Below are 24,100 nucleotides of genomic sequence, written 5' to 3' on the forward strand. Positions count from 1 at the left end.
TATATATATATATATATATATGAAATAGGGAATGATCTATTCCCAGTACAGGTATGGGATCAGTTATCTGGAAACCCGTTATCCAGAATATCTCCCATAGACTCCATTTTATCCAAATAATACTGAATTTTTAAAAAATGTATTTCCTTTTATCTCTGTAATAGTAATACAGTATATTGAACAGATATGGGATCTGTTATCCGGAAACCCATTATACAGAAGGCTCATAATTGTCCCCCATAGACTCCATTTTATCCAAATAATTCAATTTTTTAAAACCAATTTCCTTTTACTGTGTAATAATAAAACAGTCGCTTGTACTTGATCCCAACTAAGATATAATTAATCCTTATTGGAGGCAAAACCAGCCTATTGGGTTTAATGAATGCTCAAATGATTATTTAGTAGACTTAAGGTATGAAGATCCAAATTACAGAAAAATCCATTATCCAGAAACCGCAGGTCCCAAACATTCTGGATAACAGGTCCCATATTTGTCCCACCAGTTTATTCCATTCCTGACATGCTATTAGTTACAGATTTACTGTTTCTTTAACATGTCCTTGTCACAGACTGAAACTGGGTCTTAAGTGATAAAATAATTACCCAATAAAATCCCAAGTCCAGATAGAAACACAGAGAGAATCACTAAGTTATGACCTTGGTAATGTTGCACCCACCAGCAATTTTATATTTAGCTTCTCCTCCGGGAACGATGATTTGGCCGCCCGCTGTGTGATCTACACAATGGAAGCTTTTTGTGCAACCAACCTCTTATAATAAGCAGGGCGGGCGCTGCAGAACCTCTTGGTTAAAGGGGAGGTGTTACCATTGTAACAATATATCTAGGTCTTGCTTCACATGTTACATTAATAGGAACCATGTCAGGGTAACAGCACATAGATTGATTCACATTGTTACCTATACAAATGGCATCATGATGTGCCACCAGCAGCAGATACTTGATACTACGAGCTGTGTTTTCTACTTCAAGTCTGTTCAATAAGTACGAGTTTTCCTCATTCTCATTGCCAGTGCTAAGAAACATATTCTACATTAATGATGTGATACCTGAAACTAAGGTATTTTTTGTCTCTAACACAGCTAAAAAGCTCGACAGAAAGCTAAATAGTGACTTTATGGCAGCTGAGATTCTAGCTATCTGTATAACAGAACATTCTGTCCCAGTGACTGCACAGATCCTATCTGATCCCCATTGTAAGCAGCAGTCCTGTCCTGCTTTATGGCAGCTGAGATTCTAGCTATCTGTATAACAGAACATTCTGTCCCAGTGCTGCACAGATCCTATCTGATCCCCATTGTAAGCAGCAGTCCTGTCCTGCTTTATGGCAGCTGAGATTCTAGCTATCTGTATAACAGAACATTCTGTCCCAGTGGCTGCACAGATCCTATCTGATCCCCATTGTAAGCAGCAGTCCTGTCCTGCTTTATGGCAGCTGAGATTCTAGCTATCTGTATAACAGAACATTCTGTCCCAGTGGCTGCACAGATCCTATCTGATCCCCATTGTAAGCAACAGTCCTGTCCTGCTTTATGGCAGCTGAGATTCTAGCTATCTGTATAACAGAACAGTCTGTCCCAGTGGCTGCACAGATCCTATTGCAGCAGTCCTGTCCTGCTTTCTGTGTAAATAATACTCATTAGTACAATCTGCCCAAACAACCACAATATATGATTTTCTATTCAATATAAACTCTGCACAAGAAGTACTAATGGCTTGAAATCTGATTTAAGATTTGCCTTGCTGAGGATTTCACCTTGGCCCAATTCTTTATTCTCTCTTTATATAAAGGCACCTGTATAAAGTGTATAATAAGTACATGGGGCTCCTGCTAATATGACATTCAGAGAATACTCAGGGGGATTGAGTTTCTGTACAATTTCTTTCTTATTAGACATAAATCCCAGGGGTGAATAAACTCAGGGGCAGCAGCAACAAATGTATTTGCCTTACCTGCTTCTCTTCTGCTGATGTAGAAACTTCTCTCTGACTTTGAGACAAATTCAGCAGAAATCAGTTTCTCCTGCAGGTGACCTCAGATATAGTTTTTTGTTTCAGGAGTCAGAACTAGCAGTGCAGGGAATATCATCAAGTAATGAACAGATTTGGTGCTTTCACCATCGATTGCATTTTACAATGAACTTAATTAAAACCATTTGATCAAATTTAATGAAGGTTTATTGGAACAAAAGCTGATAGGGAAATACAAGGGATATAATAAGTTCAGTGAGTAAATGGAATACACTTTCCCTTTAAAGAAAGAGAACACTGGCTTGTTAGTTTAGAGGAAATAAACTTCCAGCCTGTCCCTGCTCCTTCCCTGTATCAGACACATTCCTGCTGCTGCTGCTGCTGCTGTTGCCTCCGCTATTCAACCCTCGCTGCCTCCCTCTGGGACTTGTAGTCCAGCAGCCGCCCACAACGCCTGACGCAGAATGCGCATTGTCACCAGGAGGAACTACAATTCCCACAATCCCTCGCTCCCAGCTTGCTTTCTGAGCCTATTGGCCGCTGTCTCGAGGAATGATGTCATAGGGAGAGCTCCGGTGTAGTCATTGTGCTCTCATGGAACGTTACTAGAGGTCGGGATCCAGCGCATCCCCATCAGCAGCAGCAGCAGCAGCAGCAGGAAGAAGAGACCTCAGCTAGAGCCCATGTCCTGGTGACTGTGCAGCCAAGAGCCTCTCTCTGCCTTTGTATGTGAGAGACATCCCAGTCAAGGTGAGTGACAGGGAGATGCCAACTTGCCGTTGCCTGTGTGTCTGATGCCCAGGGCTGCCATGTAACTACTACTACTGCTTTGTCATGTGACTGTCTGTGCTGCAAAGCTGCAGTGTGTGTGTCAGTGCAACATCTGGGTCTGTCCTGATCCTACTGATCCTACTGCCCCTACTGATCCTACTGCCCCTACTGCTTCTACTGCTCCTACTTATCCCACTGCTCCTACTGCTCCTACTGATCCTACTGCCCCTACTGATCCTACTTATCCCACTGCCCCTACTGATCCTACTGCCCCTACTGCTCCTACTGATCCTACTGCTCCTACTGATCCTACTGCTCCTACTGCTCCTACGTATCCCACTGCCCCTACTGATCCTACTGCCCCTACTGCTTCTACTGCTCCTACTTATCCCACTGCTCCTACTGCTCCTACTGATCCTACTGCCCCTACTGATCCTACTTATCCCACTGCCCCTACTGATCCTACTGCCCCTACTGCTCCTACTGATCCTACTGCTCCTACTGATCCTACTGCTCCTACTGCTCCTACGTATCCCACTGCCCCTACTGATCCTACTGCCCCTACTGATCCTACTGCTCCTACTGCCCCTACTGCTCCTACTGCCCCTACTGCTCCTACTGATCCTACTGCCCCTACTGATCCTACTGCTCCTACTGATCCTACTGCTCCTACTGATGCTACTGCTCCTACTGCTCCTACTGCCCCTACTGATCCTACTGATCCTACTGCTCCTACTGATGCTACTGCTCCTACTGATCCTACTGCTCTCTACTGATGCTACTGCTCCTACTGATCCTACTGCCCCTACTGCTCTACTGATCCTACTGCTCCTACTGATGCTACTGCTCCTACTGCTCCTACTGCCCCTACTGCTCCTACTGATCCTACTGCCCCTACTGATCCTACTGCTCCTACTGATCCTACTGCTCCTACTGATGCTACTGCTCCTACTGCTCCTACTGCCCCTACTGATCCTACTGATCCTACTGCTCCTACTGATGCTACTGCTCCTACTGATCCTACTGCTTCCTACTGATGCTACTGCTCCTACTGATCCTACTGCCCCTACTGCTCCTACTGATCCTACTGCTCCTACTGATGCTACTGCTCCTACTGATCCTACTGCCCCTACTGCTCCTACTGCCCCTACTGCTCCTTCTGATCCTACTGCCCCTACTGATGCTACTGCTCCTACTGATCCTACTGCTCCTACTGATGCTACTGCTCCTACTGATCCTACTGCCCCTACTGCTCCTACTGCTCCTACTGCCCCTACTTGATCCTACTGATCCTACTGATCCTACTGATGCTACTGCTCCTACTGATGCTACTGCTCCTACTGATCCTACTGCCCCTACTGATGCTACTGCTCCTACTGATCCTACTGATCCTACTGATCCTACTGCTCCTACTGATGCTACTGTCTCTACTGATCCTACTGCTGCTTCACTTCTCCACCCCCCAACCCAGCGGCATCATCGTCATCATCATCATTGCTGTTTCTGCTTATGCCATCAGTTTTGTCTTTGCAAAATGGAAAAAAAAAGGGATCAAACACCTTGGATGAGAGTGAGAAATAGGATTTACTGGCTCATGAGTTGTAATGTCAGAATGGAGCTGAGGCTGTGCTGGGGGAGGATCGAGAATAGACTTCAGCCATTGGACATTATAGATAAGGGGCCCCACTGAGCAGCAGTTATAGGCTGGAACAGTCAATACTCAATAACGTACAGATTCACTGACTGCGCAGACTGCATGGCATTACTCCCTATAGTAACTACTGTATGAGATACAGGGAAATCTGTAGTAAAGTGACTATTGGTAGAAATAGGATGTTAGTCTCTGGGAAAGGACTGTGGGATAGCAGGTATAGTAGGGAGAGATGGTGCCTATAGTAACAGTGGATAATAGTCTCTGGGAAGGGATTGTGACTGTGGGATAGCAGGTATAGTAGGGAGAGATGGTGCCTATAGTAACAGTGGATAATAGTCTCTGGGAAGGGAGTGTGACTGTGGGATAGCAGGTATAGTAGGGAGAGATGGTGTCTATAGTAACAGTGGATAATAGTTTCTGGGAAGGGAGTGTGACTGTGGGATAGCAGGTATAGTAGGGGAGAGATGGTGTCTATAGTAACAGTGGATAATAGTCTCTAGGAAGGGAGTGTGACTGTGGGGATAGCAGGTATAGTAGGGAGAGATGGTCTCTATAGTAACAGTGGATAATAGTCTCTGGGAAGGGAGTGTGACTGTGGGATAGCAGGTATAGTAGGGAGAGATGGTGCTATAGTAACAGTGGATAATAGTCTCTGGGAAGGGAGTGTGACTGTAGGATAGCAGGTATAGTAGGGAGAGATGTGTTATAGTAACAGTGGATAATAGTTCTGGGAAGGGAGTGTGACTGTGGGATAGCAGGTATAGTAGGGAGAGATGGTGTCTATAGTAACAGTGGGATAATAGTCTCTGGGAAGGGAGTGTGACTGTGGGATAGCAGGTATAGTAGGGAGAGATGGTGCCTATAGTAAGAGTGGATAATAGTCTCTGGGAAGGGAGTGTGACTGTGGGATAGCAGGTATAGTAGGGAGAGATGGTGCCTATAGTAACAGTGGATAGTAGTCTCTGGGAAGGGAGTGTGACTGTGGGATAGCAGGTACAGTAGGGAGAGATGGTGCTATGTAACAGTGGGATAATAGTCTCTGGAAGGGAGTGTGACTGTGGATAGCAGGTATAGTAGGGAAGATGGTGCCTATAGTAACAGTGGATAATAGTCTTGGGAAGGGAGTGTGACTGTGGGATAGCAGGTATAGTAGGGAGAGATGGTGTCTATAGTAACAGTGGATTAATAGTCTCTGGGAAGGGAGTGTGACTGTGGATAGCAGGTATAGTAGGAGAGATGGTGCCTATAGTAACAGTGGATAATAGTTCTTGGGAAGGGAGTGTGACTGTGGGATAGCAGGTATAGTAGGGAGAGATGGTGTCTAGAGTAACAGTGGATAATAGTCTCTGGGAAGGGAGTGTGACTGTGGGATAGCAGGTATAGTAGGGAGAGATGTGCCTATAGTAACAGTGGATAATAGTCTCTGGGAAGGGAGTATGACTGTGGGATAGCAGGTATAGTAGGGAGAGATGTGTCTATAGTAACAGTGGGAGTTATAATTCCACATTTTCCACCTCTTACTACAACCTGTACCATTATAAGGTATGAATGACAAAACTCAGGTAGGAATGTACCGTTCATTGGCAGTTGGGTAAGGGCACACTAGACTGATTGTCAGCTTGAGGTTAAAGAATCAGCTGCTGGGATCCAATCAGAGAACTTCTGTGGCTGCACCTGGATCTAATGCTTAAGCCGCACAAGTATCAGAGTTTGGCATCAAAATACATATTCAAGTGTTTTAGCCCAAAACTCACTCTGTGTGCGCCTGGGCTGGTGCAGTGGTTCCGGGTGCAGACACAGAAGGGCTCTGATTCAGACGTAGGGGCTCATTCTTGATCCACAAGCTGAGAACCAGCCCAGTGTGGCCTATGGGCTCTTACGTGAGACTGTATTTTGGGGTGTTTAGCACATGTTTGAGATGTTTATTGCACCGTTGTCACACAGACAATTGGATACAGTTAAATATAATGAAATGCCAGTTTCTCTAAGGCTTTTTAGTGGAAAGAGATCTTCAGGTGCAACAAGACAGACAGCCCGTGTGACTTGCCTCATTGACATTAGTGCAACGAATTACTTTAGGATCCCAGTACCACTCCTATGTCCCATCCACTGCTTCCCATAGGGATATATGGAAGACAAGCCTTAGGCAGAGGGGTGACCATCTCTTTGTACTGGATTTAAAGATACGGAATAATGAAAGGCAAGTTGTGATTAATTGCTGAGTTACTATTCAGCGGTAACATTCCCCTCCCCCTCCCCATAGTCCTCATTACAGGGGGATATTCCCTTCTCGTTTTATCTTAAATCAAAGTCCATAATGAGGATCTGATGCGGAACAACTTGTCTTCTACATAAATTATATATATAATAATAATATTATATTATATATATATAAGCTGCATTACATTATTAGAAAGAGATTATGTATCTCAGTTTAAAGGAGTGGTTCACCTTTAAATTAACTTTTCATTTTGTTTGTAAGGGGCAATTCGGCAATTTTCAAATTGTCTTCATTTATTTATTTTATTATAGTTTTATTTTTGTACTATTTGCCTTTCCATCTTTCAAATTTGGGGGTCACTGACCACCATCTAAAAACAAAATGCTCTGTAAGGCTACAAATGTATTGTTATTGCTACTTTTTATTCTCTCTTTCTATTCAGTTCCTCTGCTATTCATTATTCCAGTATCTCTTATTCATATCGGTGCAATGCATGGTTGGCTTAAAGTGGGAATTTTGGGACCTAGCGAACTAGGACTGCTGATTAGTTACAATACTGGAGAGCTGGCTTGAAGTAAAAGCTAAATAGTGCATCAAGAACGCACAAATATTCAATGTGGTTACAGTAAAGTTTAACAAGAAGATAAAGAATTTTCTGTTTCTAAGTCAATAGTCTACAGGTTTAATGTTAAAGGGAGAAACCACCCTTTCGTTACATTATAAAGTCTTCTGACTCGATGGGACTAAGCAGACAGGATTAGTACCTCGCTGGTCACGCGCACACGATCATCATTGGTCTTTAATTTATCCTCTCGCGCCGAGGTTGTTACAGGCTTTGTAGCAGAAGGATCTTGTGCTACATTTGCTTCAAGGAGTTGGAACAGCTGGAATGGAGATGAGTGTGCACTATGTTATTGATTTGCAATGGTGTGGAGGTATAGAGGTTTAGTTTGGAGAGGGGGCAGAGGTATCTGTGGAGGGGCAGGAGGTCACAGATATTGAATACTGGTGTCGCTGTTATATCAGTGGTATATCTGTGGCGATCTACGTGAACGTAAGAAGTTCGAACACGATGTTGTGGGCATTGGGAGAACTGTAAAACAGATGTTTTGCAGACATTGTGGATGAGAGTGGAGTTTGTGGTAGTGTATGCACCATGGGGACGTGCGGAGACTGGTTCATGCGCGGAAACATTAGACTGGCCTGAGTCAGGCGAGTGCCTGCTGATTGGCTGACGACTGCTCTTAGTCTCTTCGGTGTGTGGGCAATTGGAGGATGACGGATATTAAGAATGGTGGTGGCGCGCTAGCGTGACTCCTCGTTTGAGTTGATGAGTATTAATGAGATACGGTTCTGATATCATTTGACGGAACGGCAGTTGATGTGGTAGGTAGGGAAGGTTCGTATTATAGTAAGCTACACGGCCGCAGTGGTCTGTTTAGGGCTCAGGTTCTGGTTTATTTCAGTGATAGTGACATGGGCCAGTGGTTTATTCTAATTGAAGAAGTTCTGGGAGTTGTTAGTATAGCAGTAGTGGAGGGGCTCTCCACCCGGTGTTGTGTTCCTATTGGGGAAACGTATATGGAAGGTCCATGTATAATGGCATCGGCAAAACCGATAGCAATTGCACTATTGGTTAGTTCTATGCAGAGCATACAGCGATTAGAGTGCAGGATCACAAGTAGTGACCTCGGCAGATCTCTATATTGGAAATGCAACTCGACACACATGCTCTGCTCAGCACTGTTTGGGAGGAAGACTTGCGTTAGCTGAGTATAAAACAAAGCAATGAGTGGGGCTGCTTTTCTCCTGCTGTGAGTCCTTGTGCATCAGGGTCCTGCATGGAGACTTAGGAATTCCTCTCGCTCTCAGGTCGCGACTCCGGTAAGTTGCAGCGCTTGGGGCAGGAATTCTGCGCAGTCCAGTGTGTTTGGATACAGGGGAGGTTGGATGTTAGGGAATTTGCCGGGTTTGGGCCACATGTCAGAAGTCTCTCTTCTGTGGTTCTTGAACTCGCGCGGAGTTATGTTGAAGATTCTTATATTATATTGAGTACGACTCATCTTTTGATAAGTCTGTGGTGGGACTGTTAATGTACCAGAAGGTTTGGGATTCTAGGGGATTATTTATACGATAGAGTTTTTTTTCTTAGATTGGATATCTTACAAGGTACTCTTGTTCAATACATGGGTGCGTTTCTTAGCGTTAGCTGTCTGCGTGTTGTTAGCTTTCCTAGGCGATTCAGGAGAAAGGATATGTAGTGTAAGTGAATGGTGACGGTCAGGGGAGCGCAGGAGTTAGACCGTCAATCAGATATAGTATTGGGTGAAGGGCTGTATACAAACAGAGGCACGAAGCGCCAAACGATCAGGTGGGGCGCAGCAGTTGCATTTATACATGCGTTTGGGGCAGGGCTTATCATGCGTGGTCGTGAGTACAGCCTTCATATATGACATAGGTCGCAGTGCTCTATTCCTGTGCTGCTCCTGGGCGAACGGAGGAAGCGAAACGCTGGGAGATGCGCAGAGAAAAGACGTACCCTGGATGTGTACAAGGGCTGTCAAAAAAACAATCATATTATATCGACTGTATAACCCAATTTGACCGTCGCATAAGGAAGTATTTGAGTAGTTCTTAGTGTGGGATAGTCAGCAACTGGTCTTTATTAGTTACATGCCAGATGAAGAAAGGATTTGTTCGTGAGAAAATTGTTTGAATTATATGACGGATCTTGTATGTAATCAAATGAGACTATGGGAGTTTAAATTGTATCAATAGGAGTGGAAGTTCGCCACTAGATGTGAACATTTCTCGCGCAGCTTTGCTCCGATGTTACATTATCTATGGGGTTTGATTGGATAGAGTGTATGTTATTCATGGGTGGTAGAAGGTGTATTTATTTCGACTCGCTTTGTGGATAATATATGCTGTCTATAGAAATGATCCAGCGAATAAGAAATGACGAATGGAGAGAGCTTGCTCGGAGATTTTCACTTCTTTAGGTGGGGGACGACTATTCTGCTAGACTAGATTCAACGTCGTTACGATGTCAGACGTCGTTCTGAGATATTATAATAAGTCGTCCTCTGGAGATGATTCATCATTTGGGAGCTATTTGATATGGTTTCTCGGATATATTGTCATTATCATGTGGGTATGGAGGTCGCGAATTCTGGGAAACTTTCCGGATAAGGTGTTCTGAGATTGGCTTCAGTGCAATAGGGTGTAACACTGGACAGAATGCTGGCGACGGGCACAACCCAGATGATGCATGCTGTATGTTGCGCCGGTAATAATCTCATTTATTTCGTTCTTTCAAGAAGTTGTGCAGGAGAGTATGTTAGTTACGTTGGTAGTTGGTGGCTTGGCAAGATGAGGATGATTGGGCGGGATAGGGTGTTAGGGAGGTGGGATGTGTGGGCCTGAGAAGTTGAGGTTTTTGAGGGCTAATTAAGGTTTTTGTTAGTGGGTTGGTGAGGTCGTGTGGTGCGACATGTTATACTCATTATACTGTGGGGCTATGGCGGCGTTTATCCCACGCAACACGAGATGTAGCGGCTTCAACGTGATCTCACGTTTTGTATTTCTTACTTATTTTTCTGTCGCATCCACCTTGACGAGCCTATGCTTTTTGCGGCGGCAGCATTGCGTCGAGATCGCCGGAGACGTTGTGTAGTTGTATCCTTATACGCTGGGGAGCTAGCATTCATATCGGAGAGTATGTATAGTTCAGAGAGTGCCACGAGGGTTGCCAAGAAAAGTTGAGTTGGGCTTTTGAGCAGCGTCGCTGATAGAGTGAATGTAGCCTCTATTAGGGTTGTATACGACATTTATTTTGGTCGTCAGCAATGTAGTCGGGTTTGTTTTATAGAGTTAAAAACTTGCTCCGAAGGCCTGGGCATTCAATAATAATCACCTGCCTTTGGGGCCTGACTGGGAGCATACATCCAGGGGTTGTGAGTTAACACTGTTGTCATGAAGCTATCTGGTTGTGGATCAGTGGTCCTATGAGACCATGCGGCAAAGAGAGTCCTTATATGGGGCAACAATGTGCCGAGGGTCCGCAGCTTATATAATGAAACTTGGCTAAACCTCTTTCTAGAGAGCAGTTGTAAGCTATTAAGGAGGTCATAAGAGGACTGCGTAACAATCAATCACGCGTCTCTGGGTTATTACTAGTGACAGGGTCTGTCGGACCCCACTCTCACCCCCAGGTCATTACCAGTTTGTTTCTTATGGGAGAGCCTGGGTGCTGGGGAGTCATGTGACAGGACCAAGGTCATCTCCTGTGACCTTTAGCCTTAGGGCTGGTTTATAACGGAAGCTTTGGAGCATCTACACGTCTGCGGAAATAGGGCATTAGCTTAAAGCTACAGTCGCGCGGATTGACTTGGCCATGAATTGCTCTGGTGCCATCGTTCTATTGGGTTCCCATCTTTATCCTTAGCATCTTAGCGCCTTAATGTGTGTAGCATCTCAACATGCAGGTTCCTAGAAATGGAAAGAACTAAACTGGTTCAGAGCAGAGTTAGCAGTCTAAATCTGGAGGAGACTTTCCATAGGGAACCCATTTTGGAGGTTGGCAGTGCCCTCTGCCTAATGGGCCCAGGAGATCAATAGAGGAATAATGGGCCTTTCAGGACATGGGGGGGCTGGCAATTTAGTCAGTAAATCGGAGCGGGGCATACTCTATTCCTGATAGGGGCCCTGCACTGCTACATTGGAGCCAATAAATTGGATTTGCAGAGGATTCCAGTGTAACTGTATGCAATACACATGGCCTATGAATGGACTGACTGCACTCAGAGCACGCACTTAAGTGTTAAAGCGCTAGAGCTCTGCACTGGGGCAAGCCCCTATTCACTAAACATTCCAATGCTGTGGACCCGAATGTGTAAGTATTTATTTGTAGTATGCTTATAGCATTTATATTATAGATATGGGGAGTCAGTGTTTTCGTAGGGTGCAGAATGCAGGGATTCGGTTCGGATTCAGCTTGTTCAGCACAGGGATTCGGGATTCGGCAAGGTCTTTGGTCCTTGTGGTCCCGCGAATCGACGATTGTTGTTTGGCCCAAATAGGGTGCAATAGGGGACACAGGATGGGAAATACTGTGACGTTTTGTCAACAAAACGGATTATCGGAATAAAGAATCATGTTTTTCCCTTGCGGTAGTTATTATTACGGTGTTAGGATGAGGTATGTTGGTGGGTGTTCGAAATCTGTTTGCAAAGGAATTCAGGGATTCGGCAAGAATTCAGAAAAGCATGCGTAGGTCATGTGGTGCATCCCCGTGTTTATAGGGAAACCGTAGAAAGCCCGTGTATAAGGGAAGGTGCCATCTCCCATAGTATGCCCATTTAATCGATATAATCCAGAATGGTTTTTGAAAATGATTTCGGCTTTTAGTGCATGTTATAGTCAAAGAAGAATCGCTTGTACGTTGGAGTCGGGGGAGTGTAATCCTTGTGTTAGTGTTAAAGATAGGGTGAGTTTAAGAGGAGGAGTAGTGATATGAGGTTACTTGTAGACAATTTGCATCATTCGGATTTAGATTGGTTGGGTAATCATGGTGATGTTGGGGTGGTATTGTTAGTGTTGGAGAGACGTTAGTGTGCTAGAGGTTAGGATATTTTTAGTTGGATGGCGAGAGGATAGTTAGGGTCGCGAGCAGTTTGTATTCAGCCAATCTGGTTGCTGATTAGAGGCGTTTAAATATTCCCCTATACACGCAGTACGTTTTAGTGGTTGTAGAATTGATTTGGAATGGAAGGTAGGATGGAATATGAATGATTGGAAGGCTGATAGAAAGGATGAAAGAATTTTAGCAAGTATGTTGGTTGTCTAGGAGGCCAAATGTGTGCACCTAGCAGAACCAGATACGCTGGAAATTCGATATCAAGGCACGTGGAATATGAATAGGGAGAGCCTGAAATGAGAAGATTCAGTAAATTAATGGGCAATAACAAGTTTGGTAGCACTTCATCTTGGAGGTATTGGTTTTTTTTCGGTGGTGGTCAGCAGCCGATGTCGTGGAAGCGTGTTCAGAAGGAATAAGGGATGAGAAAAACATAAAAGAAATAAATGAGTGAAATATTTTGCTTAGTATATAGCCATTCTAGATTACTAAGTACAAGGTTAATCGAAAGGAGGAAGACCGCTTTTTTGTCGACATGAGACATAGTCGGGGAGCCTTTACGAATAATGAAGTGTTGCCTTGAGCTCAAGAGTGGACAAGGGTTGAGGAGAGCAAGGAGAGAATCGCCGTAACATTACGTGGCTGGTGCGCAGATCTTTTACTTATATATCCTATAACCAGGGTGCGTACTGTAGCCAACATTCTACGATCCAACTGAGAGATTTTCAGGTTCTAAAGGAGTACTTTTCACGGCCGCTGCGTAGAACGGGGCAAAGCGTAGAAGCTCTAATATTTCATCTGTGGGTGGCTATCATTGACAGAGGTAAATGGTAAAGTTTAATGGAGAAAGGAAATCGGAAGAAGAGGAGCCATGTTATAACTGCAAATTGTTAGTGGTACGGAAGCTGCATTTAAGTGAGTATAAACAGTACTGGTAAATATAATGTTGTTAAGATGCGCATGCTGGAAGGCTAGAGAAAGAGAACACGTGCAGGAGTTTAATTGTGAGTGGATGGTGAAAATTGAACCTTAACAGTTTTTTAAATCTATTGATGTAGTAAAAAGATGCAAGGTTGAGAGTGTTGATCTCCATTTAAATCAGATGGTACAAGGCTTGTTTGTAGAGGCGACTGTCTGTGAAAAAGCAAGAAGTGATAAATCGCCTGGGAGTTCGTGGTGGTTAAGTCAGTGGCGTTTTACATAGGACATGATGGATGAAATGTCGCGCTGCGCCGGGTCGCGGCGATTATGTCGCTGGCGACTTCTGTCGTCCGCGACCGGCTGAACGCGTGCTAATGTTTGGTCCCCGTTGGAATGTACCCTAGAGAGAGCTTAGTTACAGTTTAGAACCCATGGCCTTATTTCTGGATTGCAGATTGGGTATGGATTGCCGGTTGATGGATTGTGAGGTATAGAAGTGATGTTGATTATTCCAATATTTAATAAAGGGAATGTAGATCGATCAGTCGCAGCGGACCTGGGCGAATTAGATGTGGACCATTAAGCGCTTGACATCTGTGGTGGGCAAATTATTTGAGAGGCGCTGTTGAAAGGGATGGTGACGATTCAAGAGTTTTTGGTCCTATGGGTGGTATGTAGTGAAGGGTTGGCTGGGGAGATGGAGGAGCATACAATCAAGGCATAGGTTTTGAAGGATAGTCTTATGGTCGACACGATGTGTGGCTGGATTGTATCTTATTGATGATGCTAGTAAGTGATCTGAAGATAGGTTGGTAGGGCGTAGGTCAGTGATGAATGTGAGTCTGTGGATTGTTGCGCTATACTGGATTGGGTGGTTTTGAGTACTGGTGCTAAGACTCAAATAGTCGAGTGGCTGCTTGTTCGCTATCGCTATTACGTTGGTCTGTTGAGCTGTTGAATGAGTCGTATTGTGCTCTAGTGGGGTGATTATGGAAAAGCTGCTACAGGTGATCGGGTACGGAGGGGTTGAGTATATGTGTTAAGTGTGGGAATATATTACAAATGTGGTTATGTGAGTAGAGATGAGGGTCTTTAGTGAGGGTCGCTCAGGAGATTTAGTGATTGGAGTGCGCAATTATATTTGAACTTGTTACATGGTAATGATTATGGGGTAGGGTGTTGTGAGAGTAAATTGGTGAGTAGTAGTTATGAACGAAGAAGATATGAGACAAATATCGAGTCCAAAGTTGAATTGCCATCAGGGTTGAGACTGCAAACAGGATCTTGGCTAATGGCGATGATCTGGCGTGTGTCGCTAAAGTGGTGCAAGATGAAAGTGCATGTTGATTAAATGTGATAGAGACGTCGTGTACCTTGGGATGTACTAATAGTCATTAAGTACGGAATAGTAATGGACGTCCTGGGCTAGCGGTTAGAGGACAATTTATGTTCAGGATAATGAGACTGGAGCTGTGGGAGGGAGCTTGGTGTAGATAAGAGTAGAACTTCGGTCTGGTAGCCGAGGTGAGAGGTACGATCGAGTATGTGCAGATGCAGCGATCAGAAGAGGGGCGGGATGCAGGTGCGTATGGATGATGTGTTTATATAATGATAGGGGCGAGAGAGATCATAAGGCTAGGGATGGGTTGTGATTTATAGGGGGGTGCCACTGCTGTGAGTAGGATGAGCACGTGGTAGGATGGATGTAGGCATACATCGTCGAGAACTGCCGTACAGTTTCTGGTCTTTGGCGATTACACGATTCTGAAGGGGACGATGGACTGAGTGTATTGTGGTACTAGAGGAGGGAGCATGAGCAGGCGAACGAGTCTGCTAGTAGTAGGAAAGATCGCGTTTGAAGCTATGTAGCGTATAAGGAATGTGCAAGTGGATTGGAGAGAATGTGTGGTGTAGTCTGGATGGATATTGGATGGCTGGTATTAATGGTGGGAAGAGATGATATTAATTATAGTATAATGAACGGTTGCAGTGGGGGGTTAGATGATATTATAGGCGGACACTATAGCTGCACTCTGCTAAATCGCGGATGTTTCGCGATTTTCAGCAGTCTTTCACACTGACGAAGACCTAGACTCATGTCGTGAATTAGGAAGAAAGAGAGGCTTAGGCTAAATATGGGAAGAATGTGGAGGCGTTTGTTATCATGTGGGAGGCTAGTGATAGATGGTGGGAGCATAGTCTCCCTGGGATCAGGTGGTAGTGAGGTGGTAGCTGAGTTTACATTAAGATAGGAGCAGGAGTGGTGGTGTGGAGGGCTTATGATTTCAATCAGTCAGCGTTCTCCTCCTTCAGCAGTAACGGGGAGGGAAGCAATGATGATTAGGTAGAAGAGAGGAAGGTCGTGTGAAGCTCGATATGAGGGAAGAAAGCTTAGGTGAGTGAATCAGGGAGTACAAGCAGTGGTATACGAGTTAGATAGTGGTGAAGAGGATAGGGGGCTCGAGTTATGCTTTTATTTGCAGCATGTAGACTCCTTCCCAGCTAGGGCAGGTGGGGAGAGTACAATGACGTGATTTATATGGAGGAGTGAGTGGGGTGTAGGCCAGGCGCGGGGGCAGAGCTGGGAAGATGAAGTCAAGGTAATGGTACAGGACTGATACATATAGATAGGTACACATGAAGCGGTCGGATGACTTTATTATCTATAGTGTGAGCGTAGTGCTCCAGAGTTGCAGGACAGATGTGGAGACCTATATTATGAGAGGATTAGAGGGATGGTGAATAAAGGGGTGGTGGTGGAGGGTGCGATAGTGGAGTAGAGTGAGTCTAGGGTGTAGTGACAGGGCTTAGGATAGAATGTTAGTCGGATAGTTTATGAATGGTTTTATATGAGGAGAAAGGGGTTGATGAGTGGTGTATGTCTAACAGGTGGGTGATGATGTAGAATTGAGAGAGAGATGTTGAGATGGGAGGAGTGTTGAGGGTAATGTAGTAGACGTCGTGGTTTTGATCTCGGAGGGTGAGCTATGGTGCGATCATTCGGAATGTTTTGTGAGTGCTAGGAAGGGATGATGTTTCGACCTTAGCCTCGATGACGGTCATTGTGGTAGACGTGGGATTTTTTTGCCGCTTCTGCTGGATGCAGAAGCTGGGAGATAGGGTAGTTTTATTAGGAAAAAAGAAAAGGAAGGTTGGAAACTCGATTGGATCAATATCTATGTGGTCGTTGTTGTTGTCAGAAGACTTATCGTTTGATACTGAGAGTGGTGATATGAGATGACTGGCTGATGTGTACAGTTAGTTAGTAGCATGGAGTTGAAGGATGGAGATGGTGGGAGTGCTGTGGCGGCTTGGGTTGCTTAGCGTATCATGGATTGCTCCGGGAAGTGGCATTAAGAGGTGCTCAGGCTGTTTGTGGTGTGAGTACTTCGTGAGGCTTAGGAGATGGGAGTTGATTAGTATCATTAGTAGCTGAGCTCTAACGTGGGCCAGATATATTCCGCGATTCATAGTAGAGTATAGCTATGTTGTGAGGTGTATCATTTAGATGGTCAGTTGATATAGGTAGAGTGTTGAAACGCTCCATTGCCGAATACATTTGTTACCAGTTTGAATACAATATTGCCTTCTGTTGAGTATTTGTAGTTGATTTTTTTTACTGTGGTTTAAAATGATGTTGCTTTGTTGATGTGGGGGATGTGAATGGGGGCATGGAGAGCGGTTTGGTGAGCGAGCCGATGATTTTGTGATAAAAGTTATAGACGATGATAGGTCAGATTTTGATATAGAGAGGACATTTATTCGAGAGATAGTGAGAGATAAGCGGGTTATGATAGTGTAATGATGAGGGAGGTTTGAGGCGGAATAATTCATCGGACGCGGGAATGGACTGATGAATTAATGTGGCGAGTTAAATATAGCTGGTGGTGTCCGCGTATGTTACTTGACATGTATGTTCGTGCCTATTTTGCTTTTACCAAAAGTGGAATAGAGTTACTTGTAATACCTTCGTGGTGACCTAAGGATAGTTGTTAGATGCGCATGGGTGTATGATGGAGCGCGCACGGGATTGATTGCTTTGGTGTTTGCTGAGATGTTCTAACATATGTAGGGTTCAGAGACCTGAAGTTGAATTCTGTGTAGGACGTGACGTCGGAGATGCACAGTTGAAAAGTCAATATCTCTCTCACGCGCGATACGGGCAAGGGTATAGTTTCTGGTGTGCACGGAGACGTATATTCCAAGCTGAGGCCTCTGAATAGACAAGAGGTCGATAGAGTTACGCTACTCAAGTCTTATGTGTGTCAATCAGCGGTGGTTGTCCTTGTCCGCGTAATTGGTTAATGGCGTCTCGCACTCTGCACACGCGTTCACCTATCAACGATTGCTATCTAGTAGGCCCGTGGTTGTGAGGTGAAGTCTTGGGTCGGTTCAATATAAGGTCGACTATTCGTGATACTATGGTGGCTGGCGAGCAGGTGTACGTGTGGAGTCAAAGTGTGGAGGGCTTGGAGGCATGAATTGAGGCAAGGTGTATAGCATAGATCGCATTGTGTATCATAAGCGCCTGTCGAGGTATGTGCTTCCCATCTGAAGGGGTGCTAGGAGAGATTTCAACATACGCAGGGTGCCGTGCGGACTAGAGGGTGAGCTTACAAGTCTATTAGGTCGCTTAGTTCAATGTGTCTCATCAGAATCAATGTTGTAGTGGAGGCGTATCGTTTGAATCTAAATGTTAGTCTAGTCAGTACATACTATGGCGCCGTAGATGGGAGCGTAACTCAATGCTAAGTGTATAAGTTAGTAACATTGCGTGAGGAGTGCAGGGCTTACCTGACGCCTCAAGTAGAGTGTTCAACGCAAGTCTGATTAGATTCCTTATCACATTAGACCATCGTCCCTGCCGCCATGTGAGGTTCCACATAAGGTGTCTATAGCATTCCATCAGTCCATGTTTGCATGTAGAGCTTAAATCTAAGGTCCTATCAGTCTGCCTAGTGGAGTATTAAAATCTATATTGACGTTTTTGTCAGCATTGACCAGGTGGAGCAGTCCGTGCCGGCGCGCACGATGAGCTTACAAGTCTATTGACGTCCCATCAATTCTCCATCAAGATCCATGTTGCGCAGTGGTAACGTGCAGAATGGTATAAGGTCCTATCATTGCTGCCGCGTAGAGTTTTATGAGGTAGAAGGTGATGTCACATATTCCAATACGGCAGGGTTGCTGAGTCTCGGTGAGCGACTTACATAGTCCTCGCAAGATGTCAGATAAGTTCGCCATATTAGGTAGAGTCTCGGCCGCGTGAGACTTCTGATGCTAAGAGCTTTCCTAGTATCGTTTCCTCGTCATGAGTCCTGTCATTGATGTGGAAGCGGAGCAGAGTGCTATAGGGTGCCCGTATTATTCACCTAGATCTGCAGGATGGCGAAGATCTCTGCCCAGTGGAGGTTTATGCAATCTAAGTGTCCGTAGTCGGTATTGATCTCATACTGTTCTGATGCATGATATGGGAGCTACAATGCTAGTCCTTGTAAATTGCAGATCCTGCCAGGTGAGTTACGAATCGTAGGAGGTCCTATCAAGAATTTCCTACATCAGTGGCTACGAGTTGCGACGCGTTGTGGAGGGTATGTTGAGCAATATTCGATGGTGCTTATGAGCGAAATTCTCTATATCAGGTCGCGAGTGGTGATTTATGGTCTGGTGTGATGAGATACCGAAATATGGTATACAGGTCGCTGAATCACTGTCTCGATCGGAGTGAAGTCATTGTTAGCAGGTAGGGAGGTTTAGGCAGTCTAAGGTCCTATTCTGCATTCGCTATTAGTTGGCTGGCGTGGGAGGTACTGCACGGTGATAGTTAGGATCGTTTGAGAAGTTAGATAAGAGAGTGCGATCGCGATTGCGAGAGCATGTCTGAAGTGATGATTGTGCGCGAGCTGTTAGGAGAGTATGGGACTTGGCATGGATGTATAGCTAGTGACGCAAATGCGTAAGGTGCAGCTATCTAGAGCTGTTCGATGCCCAAGACTTAAGTAGCGTGGTTTGATCTGGTGGAGCGTTCTGATAAAGGTGTGACGAAGGTTCCTAGCAAGTATTGCGTCTATTGCATGAGGTAGTGCGGTTCATGTCTGCACCAGTGAGCTTACAAATCTAAGGTCCTATCACGATCCCATCAGTGTCCCGTGTTGCAAGTGAGCTAACAATTAAGGTCCTATACATTCTCATTCAGTCCCTGTTGCAGTGAGGCTTACAATCTAAGGTCCTATCTTAGTTCATACACACTTTGGTTCTTGGAGTCGCCTGCAGTTTTAGGGCTCCTCGTCGCCGTAAAAGGAACTTGTGTTTTGCTGTGACAAGTGGTATATGGTCCCTTTTTTTGAAGGGAGAAGAACCACAGAGATTCCAGTTGTTTCTGCATCTTTATTTTAAAGGACGGACAAGAGATTAATTTACATCAAGAACAGTTTGCTAAGCACGGTGCGACGGAGTACTCATGAGATATCATGTTGTTGCTTGTTCTGAATGGTGGACAGAGTATTGGTTAGGCAAGCGGTACACACCTTTGTACCACGCGAGTTTTCATAAAATACAGTATCTGTTTCCCGCCTGCTGTAGGTATTGGAAGTTGAGTAAGAATGAGTATAAGAGCTTGTATTAGATCTGAGACAGGTATGCCGCACGAGAGTGAGGAGACGCGAATTGGTGAGCAAGACTCACGAGTAGTGAGCGTCAAGTCCTTATGGGCTTTGTCTCAGACATTGGCACATGGCTGGCAGTTCAATGGTTGACTAATGTGAGAGTGGCGGCGAGATATCTAGTAACAAGTATGAAGGATGTATGGTTGGCGTTCTGGTGTATGGCGCGGTGGCTGTAGTGGGCTGTGTCAGTTGGTACACAGGTGGTGATAAGTCGCTCGTAGTTTCAAGGATTAAATCTCCAATGACACCGTTTTACGGCTTTTTCCTTTATTGCGCTGGCTCGCTTTGGTGCATGGTACTGAACAACAACAGGCACACGTAGGCGGGTATCTCGGAAATGTTGGGTGGAGGGGTGCTTGCGATCGGGGTGAACCAAAGGGCAAGGAGGAAGGAAGCTGGGGAGAGATTCTTATTAACAATCAGCTGCTGGACAGGGTTACGGCGCTTATCTGATTTCTATAGACATGTTCTGGTATAAGTAATTACTCTGTTCCACTACTTGTGTCAGGACCGCCGCGCTGTGGACTGATGAGCGTGGTGGCTGTTTTGTTTTGGGAAGGAGGGAAAAGGGAAAACCTGGTGAGTGGACTTAGGGGGTGCAACACTTGTCGTCTTACAACTTGGATCCCATTGCAATGCCCAGGCACTTTTTAAATTTCTATATTATGCTGGTCTAAGATACACGAGGCAATCCCAGTCGCCCTGCGTGTCTGCTTATTGGTCAGCAGCTGAGACATATTGGGTCAGGGTTTTATTTATTAACTCCTTTCCCCTTTTAAAATTTTTAGGGGGGAACATAATTAAACTTGGGGACCCTAAAATAACTAAAAGCGTAAACTGGTTACTGGGGGGCCCCTTCTCTTAACCCCATTTTGGGGGGAGGAATAGAGAACATCAGGCTGATAGTGGATGCTGGGAGTTGTAGTTTCATAACAGCTAAATAGAATCATCATACATCTGCCATACAGGGTTAGTTGCCTGCGCATCTTGATTCCTACATTCATACACTGCCTTTACCCCTTTAAACGTTTGGTATTTTATAGCATGGCTAATTCTAAGCAACTTTTCAATTGGCCTTCGTTTTTTCTTTTTCACACTTTTTGAATTGTTTCCCTTCCTCTTCTGACTCTTTCCAGCTTTCAAATGGGCGTCACTGACCCCATATAAAAAAAACAAATGCTCCGTAAGGCTCCACATTTAGTGGCATATTTATCAAGGGTCGAATTTCGAACGGAAAAAACGTCAAAATTCGAATTCAAAAAGACCAAACGAAATGAAGTCAAAGTTTTTTTTTTTGGTCAATAGGTCAGTTTTCGAAGGAAATAGAGCATTCGATCGATTTCAATTCGAAGTTTTTCCCCAAAAAAACTTCGATTTTTCAAAGTCCACCAATTGACTCCCAATAGGTTGTAGGCTAAAACAGTAATTTCGACAAGTTATAGATGGCGAATGGTCGAAGTCGAATTTTTAACGAGACAGTACATAATACATTTCGATATTCAAATTTTCGATTTTTTTTTAAATTCGAATTTGGACTATTCCCTAGTCAAAGTACACCAAAAATAGCTCGAAATTTTATATTTTTTTCATTCGAAAATTCACCTCGACCTTTGAAAAATCTGCCCCATATTGTTATTGCTACTTTTTATTACTCATCTTTCTATTCAGGCCTCTCCTATTCATATTCCAGTCTCTTATTCAAATCAGTGCATGGTTGCTAGGGGAATTTGGATCCTAGCAACCTGACGGCTGAAATTCCAAACTAGAGAGCTGCTGAATAAAAAGCTAAATAAGTCAAAAACCACAAATAATAAAAAATGAAAACCAATTGCAAATTGTCTCGGAATATCACTCTCGACATCCTACCAAAAGTTCACTTAAAAGCGAAAGACCCCTTTAAAGGGCAAATATAGACTATATATATATTATATATTGAAATATATTTTTATATAGTTTGTAAAAGGGAAAGGGGTGATGTTTCTGTTCATGCCCCTGGCTGGAGTGTGCCCGGAGGTGCTGGGAGTTAGAAGGCGGAGCTGTTGCTGAGCAGATAAGAGCAGTTCCACAAACACACGGCACTTACAGGATTTGCTTTCCTTCTGCTCTCAGTTTCCTTCCTCATCTGGGAAATACTCAGAAATGGGGGGGGGGGTGACCTCTCACTTCCGAAATGTCGCATTCCATCCTTTTCTATCGTTTCTATGATTTCCCGCGCTGTATTCTGCAGCATCGTGAGAGTTGTAGTTCAGTCTTGCAATAAGGCTAATAAGTAACAATATAAATATGTATATGTGCTGTATAAATCATAATACTAATAATAATAATTACACCCCAGACCATAGCTCTGGAATAACTCAAAAAAACACAGAAATAAGTTCAAACTTTCATAACCTGCCAAATTCTGTAAAATGAACATGGTAATTGGGGGGTGTGGCCACGCAAATGGGTGTGGTCACAAATGTCCCCGCGCTATGTGCGCCAACTTTTTTGTCCCTCTTTTTCTTTCCAAAATGTTGGGAGGTATGTCCCAGACCCTCCCCCTGCCTATTGTTCCCATTGACTTTCCCAGGGGCTTTTTGTTGCCTCCTTAAACCTCTGCGCTGTTTCCGCCTGGGAAGGGACATTAGGCTTTGCGTTCAGGTTCCATTTCTCTTCCTTGACCCTTGACACTGTAGATGCATCTCCCTCATTGTACTAAGTGAATGGCTCAGGCTTCCGCTCCTCCGGGTCACTCACATTGTAGCCATTAAGAGGTTAAAGGTCGTCCCAAGAGCTTGCATAGGATTCAGTTGTGGGCACTGGGAAGCCTCAAGTCACACGGTAAAGAACAATAAAATCTGCAGCCAATATGTTCCCCATCTGATACTTTTACTTGCCCTTTATATTCATTCCACATGTTGAAATAGCTTTATTCTTGTTAATCCCAGAATTTACTGTGTACCAGACATTTATATATTCACTTTCTTTTATCATCAGGGTGGTCCTGTATTATTTCATCCTTTCACTGATACATCACTTTATTGTAGAGCGATAAATGTACCCCCTACTGTAAATGATAAGGATATTAGAAGTCACGGAGGGGTTGTTCTGTGACCATATAAAGGCACAAGGCTGCAGGCTGAGTTCTACAGGGAACTCTGAGTATCACTCATGTATTATAAGGGATAATGTACCCCCTACTGTAAATGATAAGGATATTAGAAGTCACTGAGGGGTTGTTCTGTGACCATATAAAGACACAAGGCTGCAGGCTGAGTTATACAGGGAACTCTGAGTATCACTCATGTATTATAAGGGATAATATACCCCCTACTGTAAATGATAAGGATATTAGAAGTCACTGAGGGGTTGTTCTGTGACCATATAAAGACACAAGGCTGCAGGCTGAGTTATACAGGGAACTCTGAGTATCACTCATGTATTATAAGGGATAATGTACCCCCTACTGTAAATGATAAGGATATTAGAAGTCACTGAGGGGTTGTTCTGTGACCATATAAAGGCACAAGGCTGCAGGCTGAGTTATACAGGGAACTCTGAGTATCACTCATGTATTATAAGGGATAATGTACCCCCTACTGTAAATGATAAGGATATTAGAAGTCACTGAGGGGTTGTTCTGTGACCATATAAAGACACAAGGCTGCAGGCTGAGTTATACAGGGAACTCTGAGTATCACTCATGTATTATAAGGGATAATGTACCCCCTACTGTAAATGATAAGGATATTAGAAGTCACTGAGGGGTTGTTCTGTGACCATATAAAGGCACAAGGCTGCAGGCTGAGTTATACAGGGAACTCTGAGTATCACTCATGTATTATAAGGGATAATGTACCCCCTACTGTAAATGATAAGGATATTAGATGTCACTGAGGAGTTGTTCTGTGACCATATAAAGGCACAAGGCTGCAGGCTGAGTTATACAGGGAACTCTGAGTATCACTCATGTATTATAAGGGATAATGTACCCCCTACTGTAAATGATAAGGATATTAGAAGTCACTGAGGGGTTGTTCTGTGACCATATAAAGGCACAAGGCTGCAGGCTGAGTTATACAGGGAACTCTGAGTATCACTCATGTATTATAAGGGATAATGTACCCCCTACTGTAAATGATAAGGATATTAGAAGTCATTGAGGGGTTGTTCTGTGACCATATAAAGGCACAAGGCTGAGTTATACAGGGAACTCTGAGTATCACTCATGTATTATAAGGGATAATGTACCCCCTAC

General features: G+C 44.3%; 1 protein-coding gene across 1 annotated transcript in view; it reads left to right on the top strand.

Moving 5' to 3' along the window:
• Positions 1-2,543: 2,543 nt before the first annotated feature.
• Positions 2,544-24,100, top strand: part of LOC108708809 (ras-related protein Rab-30) — a 55,153-nt gene continuing 33,596 nt past the window's right edge. The window contains exon 1 of the mRNA XM_018247851.2: positions 2,544-2,743. The gene's annotated coding sequence lies outside the window, so the exon portion shown is untranslated. The remainder of the gene's footprint in view (positions 2,744-24,100) is intronic.

This window comes from Xenopus laevis, chromosome 2L, assembly GCF_017654675.1.
Source record: "Xenopus laevis strain J_2021 chromosome 2L, Xenopus_laevis_v10.1, whole genome shotgun sequence".
Taxonomy (NCBI): domain Eukaryota; kingdom Metazoa; phylum Chordata; class Amphibia; order Anura; family Pipidae; genus Xenopus; species Xenopus laevis.